Source organism: Chelonia mydas, chromosome 1, assembly GCF_015237465.2.
Source record: "Chelonia mydas isolate rCheMyd1 chromosome 1, rCheMyd1.pri.v2, whole genome shotgun sequence".
Lineage (NCBI taxonomy): Eukaryota > Metazoa > Chordata > Testudines > Cheloniidae > Chelonia > Chelonia mydas.
In genome coordinates this window covers 26822301-26830787 of record NC_057849.1, presented here as the reverse complement: position 1 = coordinate 26830787, position 8487 = coordinate 26822301, and the positions used below count along the sequence as shown (strand labels likewise).

Sequence of the window (8487 nt, the reverse complement as noted above, 5' to 3'; positions counted from 1 at the left end):
TTATGTCTTATTTAAGTCTCATATGCATCTTTTTGTTCTGTGTTTGTACAGCATCTATCACAACTGGGTTGTGATCCATGACTGGGGCTCCCAAGTGCTTGGCAATCTAAATAATAAATAATATCTCCCCCTTTTTGTGGGTTAGCTATTGTGACTCACTGATGTGTAGGCTGACCAATGCAACCGAGTCTTCTAGCACTGAACCATTTCTTAATGGTTCAGTTCTGTTGGCTGAATACTACAATAATATCTTACACTAATTGATAATGTAGTTAGCTTGTGGAAAAGGAATCAGACAAGGTAGATAGACTTCTGAAGACTTGAATGAAGCTGGTAGATATGTACTATTTACTGTACCATTAAGTATATAAAAATGTATCCATGCTGAAGAATAGAAGAGGCAGAATTTGCATCAGTTGTCGCACCCATTTACATGCAGGAAATGTTCAGCCCCTGCAACTCAAGAAATTAAACCCACATCACGTATAAACATTTCATAAGAACCTATGAGGTTATCCCTCATGGAAACGAATGTAAAAGTTCAATGGGAACACACAGAGATTTGTAAGAAGGGAGAATGTTAGCAGAGCTGAAAATAAAACCTTAGAAAAATACAATGGATGTTACAGAGTACTCTCCATTCACTTCTCATTTCCATAAAATCATGGTATAGAGTTTGGATATCAAAATGACAAGCATGGGAATAACCTGACAATTGAAGACTCCTTAGCAGTGATTCTTGAAAAATCACCTTCCTCCTTTAAAAGATAAGAAGGGTCATGAGAAATACATTAATCCAGTAAAGCATAAGGAAAGAGATGCTTTCTGGTAAGTTTACTGCCGAGTAATGTCAGTGTCATTAATATACACCAGTATAATCACCAAGGGATTAAAATGCGCTGTGCCTTTAAGTATGTTGTCTCGCAGGCTGAGAGAGGGGCACAGTCTATCACTCTCATTCCAAATGACCCTTCTGCAAGATATCTCTTCAGGACAAGCAGCATATATCTGGACTAAGCTTTAGACTAAGTCGGTGATTCGGAAAAGGGAAGGGGTAAGGAAAAATGCCTTCAGAGAAGAGGACCAGCTTGGATCCCTAGGTTATTAGTAATTCATACAGGACCATAGAAGTGTTGGCATTACAAATAAAAGCAATGGTTCTCTGGATTGGAGCGTTTTCAATTTAAGGCGCTGATCCTGCCAGGAGCTCTGTGCAGATGGACCCCTATGCCTACATGGAGCTTCTCATAGATTTGGGGCCTAAATTCCACATAATACAACAATGGCTAATGATAAAGGAAGGATGGGTGAAGATAACAACAGTGAAACATCAGGAGACACATTTATAGCTGCAGAGACATCTTGTATCTCACCAGTTCCTATTTTTAGTTAATATAGCAAAATTAGGGGATGCAGTCAGGGAAAATGAGAAGGAGCAGAGGTCAGCACTAATCAGATGAAGTGAGTTCTGATGCATAATTTGTAGGAGGAGAGTGAAGACTCAGGCCATGCAGTGTCAAGGACAATGTTCCAGATAGAGGGGAAAGAAGGGGTGGCAGGCAGCATTCCCCTTGACTCTGCGTACCATGCATCCTTCAGTGGGAGTTAGCTGCCTAAATACGTTGGGGATCTAGACCTCAGAGGATCTAGACTCCCTCCCCAATGCTGCAAGTGGCACCTGAGCCCCGATGACTTCACTGGGCTCCACGTCGGCACAAGAATCTCAACTCATGGAGACAATTCCAGGATCAGAACCTTAGATACCTCAATGGTAGGCACTATATAAAGAGAGAGAGAGAGAAAGAGAGAATGTGTTAACAAACATTGATTTTTTAATAACTGCTTTGTACAGTGCCAGAGAATGATGGGTCATTGTGCTGACAGAGCCACTTTGAAGTGATCTTGACTACCCCAGACTCAACTTCCTGAGCCAAATTCTGCCCTCAGTTACACTCATGTAACCCTATGAACTTCAGCAGAGCTGTAGCTGATGGCAGAGTTTAGCACCCTGTCCATCAGGAATGGAGAGCAGAGAATGCTACTCCCTGGTAAAGGACACACAAGCTTTATTTTTGCCTGTAACTTGAATATTTGTCATTTTAATATTGACTCCAAAGGAATTTAAAAGATGAAGTTGATAGAAGAATCATCCTTCCTGCCTGGAGCCCAAGAGTGAGTAAGAGAGTTCACAGTTTAGGGGGGAGGAATTCAGACTTAAAAAACAAGACTTACACAGCATAAGTCAAGTAAACTTGTGTGGGCTGGCAGGTTTAAAGAGTATGATAGTATTCATTTAGTGGGGGGTCTATGGCTTAAAGCACTTTCATTACAGTTATAAAAATTATTCAATACCCACAACTATTTTGAAAACTATGTATTTCAATCTATTCATATCCATCTGAGTGTCCTCCACTTCTAAGTGCTCTGGAAACTAGCATTTTAAAACACTTTTGTTGCTAAGGTCTTGTGAACTCAGCATTTCATCAACTTGATCCTGGCTACCTATGGTCTATTCATATCCTGAAAGGTGTCTCCATACCTGTCCCTAATTAGTTTGGATATTGTTTTCAAATGGCATTTTTAGATATATCAGCTAAACAGGCCCACGTAGATTAGATGTCTTTCAATTACTAGAACAACGTCATCTGCAGTTTTCCACTGGCACTAAATAAGCTACTTCAGCCACATGAACTGCTATATAACAAATTATGAGCCAGGCCTTCAGCTGGATGGCATAACACTATAGAAGCATGACTTCAATATAGCCTTACCAAGCTGAGGATTTTGCCATTCTTCTGTTGTGCACCTCGTATTTTACAGTCTGAACATTTATGATAAACATCTTTTTTTTATAGCAAAAGAACTTTAAAGCGATGTGGCAATTTGCAGAATTCTTTGAACTGATGAAGCCAGTTTTCCTTTAAAACAAATCCGAGAGTTCTGTGTAAGCTCAAAAGCTTGTCTCTCTCACCAACAGAAGTTGGTCCAATAGAAGATATTACCTCACCCGCCTTGTCTCTTTAATATCCTGGGACCAACATGGCTACAAAACACTGCATATATAAAGCACACAGACCTACACACAGTGCAGTAGAACCAAACTTATGTTAATATTTTCTTTGTACCTTAATGCAGCCCACAGGGGCTTCTATCAGGCTAGCCTTGCTCAGAAATGAAGGAAATAATTGTTATGATGATTTAAATAATGAAATTTCATTCAAACATGGTAATGTAAGAGTTTGGGGCTGTGTATCGTGTGATCAGCATGGCACTTTGCTATTTTGAGTCCACGTTGATTCTAGATTGCTTAATTGTGGTATTATAAACAGAGTCACTTTAAACACACTGCAAGCATGGTGCTAACCAGAGGGCCCTGCAAAGAAGTTTTACTTAAGCAGTTCATATTGATTTATGTCTATTTTAGTCATGATGAGGTGACCATGAAATACTTTATTTCTTTACCTTGTTATCTCTTTAAAAATATTGAGTAGTTTAGGCCTAGATGAGCTAGAGAGGATTTTCTGGGCAATTGGTTGGTAAAAAACACAGCATGAACTAAAATGGAGACTTGATGGTCCCTTTGCCCTCCAGGAAATTCCCTTGGTATACATGGATTTCCTGGCTGGCACAAAGTCCAAGTAAAGGTTCTAGGCCACCCTTGCAGTATACCAGGTACGTCAGGACATTGCTTGAGGTAAGAGGATAGCCCCTAGGAAACAGCACATTTGGAATTATTGGCAGGCAAGCATAAGTTATAGCAGCTCTAATTTAGGCCCCGAATCAGCCCAAGGGCTGAACTAGCTGGGTTGTAGAGATGTCAGTGAGGGCAGAATTTGGTGTTTCATCTCTAACTTTTTTTCATTGCTTACCTCCTTTCAGAGGTCAAGCTCCTGACCACTCACGGTCATTAGAAATCCTCTGGCCATGTAACAGGGCACTGCTCGGGCATCTCCTCCTGGATGCTCTGGGGATTAGCTCTCTCCAGGTCTGACACCCCCTTCTGCCACTCATTGAGTGCCTTCCATCTCTCTCCCCCTGCGACTCAGGGTGCTCTCTTATCATGACTTGGCTGCTCCTTCTTTGTGGGTTGGCCCTCTAGCCAGGTCACTAGGTGTTTTTCCCCTTTCCAGGATATCTGTACTCAGGCAGTCTTCCCAGTCACTGACCAGATGGTGCCACTTCCCCACTGGCTGGTAGGGGAACCCAGGCCTGCCCTCGAGTCTGGGTTCCAGCTCAGAGGTCTGCACTATCATAAACCTTGCTTTCATTTCCTACACCCTCTCCCCTAGGTTTCCTGCCTGCCTTCCCTCCCTCTCTAATGTCTAGAGAATGGCTATAGGGCCCCTAAGTACAGGCCCCTTTCCTGCTGCCAACTTCATGGCTTTGTACTAGCCCCACCTGTTCCTTCTCAGCTAGGCTCAATCATCATTCAGGGGGTTACTAACTAATTCCCCTCAGCTGTGGCCTATCTGGTTAACTAGCCCGTTCTCAGCATCACTAACCTCTTTTAGGCTAGTGTATGGTGAATACCCCATCACAGTCAATTAACAGTAGAGATGTTATCCTGGTATCCTAACTCAGTTCCATTTGGGCAATTAAAATCTGTGAATTGTCCCCACAGCTTCAATTAGACACCATAGCCTTCACCTTTTCTCCTAAACTATCAGCTAGTGTTTCTACTGGCTGTTAAACTTTCCCCACTTTACACCCAAGGAAGCTGCATCTCCATGATGCCTTTATAAATTTGGCTCATACTGGTGTGAATCCTGAGTAACTCCATCAAACTCTGTGCAATGACTCAGGATTTACACGAGTGTGAATGAGAGAAGAATTTGACAGATATAAATAAAGATCATGGTTAAAAAAAAGTCTTTCAATGAAAGCTGCTGTAGAAACACCAGAAATTATTAAAAGTTATTATTTTCATTACTATTAATGCCAGAAGATCTGTCAGCCATACAAAAAAAATCCTAGGGTAGATCTACTGGAACTATGCCAGTTTATACCAACTGGTGGCCTGGCCCCAAGTTTCTTTTGAGTTATCTTTATTAAGGAAGCATTGCTTTTGAAGCACTCACATCTCCAAATTTTTGTTCGACCCTTGGAGGTGCAACTGAGAACCAAATTTGGCCAGTGTCCTTGTTACAATATTCAAAGCATGTGAATTCTCTGTGTGCGTGTGCGTACATGCAAACATTTCCCTGTTGTTTTTAATGACATCTATGAAACATACCATATTTTGATAAAGATTCCTTTAAAAATGAATTTCAGAAAGGGGTATGGCAATGGATAAAGCCTTTGAGATGTTGAAGCTGTTTCCCAGCTCTGTTTACTTTTTCTCAGAATTCTTTGTTTTCACTAAAGTTTCAAGATAAATGATTATTAGGTGTTCACCTGGCTCTATCCTATTTCCTCAGTGCTGTGGTAGCTTCATGACCTAAACATGAGCCTGGAAAATCACTGTCCACTAGCTTGAATGATCACCTTACCCCTTCTTCAAAAGGAAGGTTAAATTCCTACTAACATCACATTCTGGTGGACTAGCAGAAGTGAACAGTGTGAAAGATGCCTGTTACTGGCCTAATGCATCCGATGAAGTGAGCTGTAGCTCACGAAAGCTTATGCTCAAATAAATTGGTTAGTCTCTAAGGTGCCACTAGTACTCCTTTTCTTTTTACTTCCTTAAAGGTATGGAATCAGCATGTATATTGCAGATCTGTCTTTTTAAAAATGTTCACATAATGCATTTGAGATTAAAACAGGAGTTTGAAAATATTTAAATATTTTTCCTATTTATGTGTGCCTTTTATATGCACTTTCTTATTCAGATTGAAATAATTCCTGTAGCCCATGATAACACATTACCCTATACGTAAACACCACATCATAACACTAGCCAAGTAAGTCACTTCATGCCAAGTTCTATGGTCTACAGAATTTGGCCCTCCTTTTTTATTCCCCTCTCTTGGAATATTTTCTATTCAAGTATATTCATTACTATGGTATCTGACTGGTCAGTATAACCCTTGTACCAATGTTCATGGCCACCTGATCCATGAAATAAGGCACAGTCTGCTAGCGGAAAATCCTGCCTTTGAACTAGATCTCCTTTGCTTTGCTTACAAGGAGTTAAGGAGCATGATTTGACTAATTTTGAAGATTGCCATTTGAAATTATTCTAAAAAGGATTAATAAAATGCTGGCTGTGGTCTGTTGGAAGTTGTGCACCATCTGCTGGAAATCTTGAAGCTCTCTCAACTGTCTTAGGAACCAGCTGTCATTTTAAATGGTAAAAGGTGCTCATTTAAAAGGCAATTGGTTCTTTTTAAAATGTGCCTAAACACTTTCTCTAGTCAGACCCAGAGTATATATGCACATATACAATACATTTCATCCAAAATTTGAATAAATGAATGGTCAACTTGAGAGGGCTTGAGCCGGATTTCAGAAGCGCTAAGCACCCACAACACTTGATGAGGTCAGTGAGAGCTGCAGATGATCAGCATCTCTGGAAATCAGTCCCAAGGAGTCCAAGACTGGGCATCTAGAACTAGCGACCTCTTTTGAAAATGTTGGCGTGTATATACACATATGAGGTTGGCCTGAACCTGAACACCAGATCTGAACCCCTTCAAACAACTGGGGAAGTTTGGATCCATGGCCAGATCTCTCTCTGCCTAGCCGGAAACAGAACCTTGGATCCAAACCCCCCTGGAGCTCTGGGGAAATTTGGATTCAGATCTAACTCGATCTGAACTTGATAACTCAGTCCCACCTCTGGATTAAATTCAGATTTTCCTCATAAACTCTACCCTGCTTCCTGGCCTGAGCACCCAATCTTTTTTTTTTTTTTTTATTTTATTTTTTAACAGATTTTAGCTAGGATGCGCAATTTGACTGAAGACAGAAGACTATAGGTCACCCTTTCAAGATGAGGGATTGTATCATGGAAAGCAGTGCCTCTAAAATAGAATTAGAGAACATGGTGGAGAACCCCTGAGCATGAGCTCCCAATGGCTGGAAAGACTAAGTGGGATTATGTGATCCTTGGCTGTATATACAGGGGAATATCAAGAAGGAGGTGCTATTATCTCTGTATATAGCATTAGTGAGACCCCTACCGGAGTGCTGTGTCAAGTTCTGGTGTCCATCCTTCACAAAGAATTTGAAAACTTGGAAAAGGTTCAGAAAAGATCTACAAGAATGATTCAAGGTCTGGAACATCTGCCTCATGGTGAGAAACTAAATAAATTCAATGTACATATGGAAAAGATATCTAACAGTAGAAGGCTATTTAATCTAGTAGACAAAGACATAACAAGAAAAGCTGGGAGCTGAAGCTAAATTCGTTCTGGTTAGAAATAAGGTGCACATTTTTAACAGTGAGGATAATTAATCATTGGAACCAAATGGATTCTCCATTACTTGAAAATTTTAAATCAAGATTGGTAGTCTTTCTGCTTCAGCCACAAGATACAGTCTTGATGCAGGAATTACTGAGCGGATTCCTATGGCCTTTGTTGTGCAGAAGGTCAGACTCAGTTTAGCCATGAGGTCTCTTCTCTCCCAAAGCAGCAACAGTCTTTGCAGGGCACGTGGGGGATGATGGTGCCTTCAGTCATATTCTGAAGAAGATGCCTGAGAAGTTTGAGGACTGTCCTTTCCTTATGAGAGAAGGCTGGAGCTCAAAACTTTTTCGAAAATAATTTGGCACCAATTCTTGCCACACTAGCATCATCCCAAACTAACATCCTGCGACTGAGGGTGAGCTCTGAGAACATGGAATTTCTTTCCTCTGGTGGGCCCTTCTCATGATGCTTGAGGTGGGGGGAGTGTCCCAGAAGCTAGGGCCCTATGCAGGGGCCCTACTCACTTCCCATGGTGGACAGAATAATGCCCGTTGGTGTCAATAATGCCCCTGGAGCCAGTTGTATCCTGCATCAGAAGACGGCAACCATGGGCATCCCCCTTAGAAATTATCACTGGCGTCAGACAATAGACTATTTCCTTGTGTGCAATGTGGGTGCTCTCTGTGCATCAGCAAGTGGGCTATGCACGCCCATGATTCCACATTATATCGTTTGCTTAAAAATAAGTCTACAAGACAATAAAATAAGCTAATCAAGGTTACAGCAAAGATACATTTTGCACAAACATCCTTTCTGGTGTTTTAGCAATTCTTTATTTCTACACTTTTCCATTAAGAACATTACTAAATATGACACCTATCCCACATAGCAAAACACCAATTGTTCAGTACAGCATAATATCCATAGGGGCATAATGAAGAACACTAATTAGAATGTTTCGGTGTCATCTTAATATAAAAACTAAGAGGAGAGAGATGAAATTACAGTGAATCCGTTTTCTAAAGACAAAAATGGGACAGAAATCTGTGAAATATTACACTGGAGAAAAGGAAACAAATTGCAGCACCTGTAAAAGTGATGCAGTGGACACAGAGTGCATAAGCTGCATATCTATTTC

At 40.9% G+C, this 8487-nt stretch overlaps 1 long non-coding RNA gene across 1 annotated transcript; it reads right to left on the bottom strand.

Annotated features, from left to right (window-relative positions):
• Positions 1–325: 325 nt before the first annotated feature.
• Positions 326–4473, bottom strand: LOC122461979. The gene is made up of 2 exons (XR_006284293.1): positions 3870–4473; positions 326–1778 (listed from the first exon to the last, which is right to left on the bottom strand). It is a non-coding gene; the product is annotated as an uncharacterized LOC122461979 (long non-coding RNA).
• Between the last annotated feature and the right edge of the window lie 4014 nt (positions 4474–8487).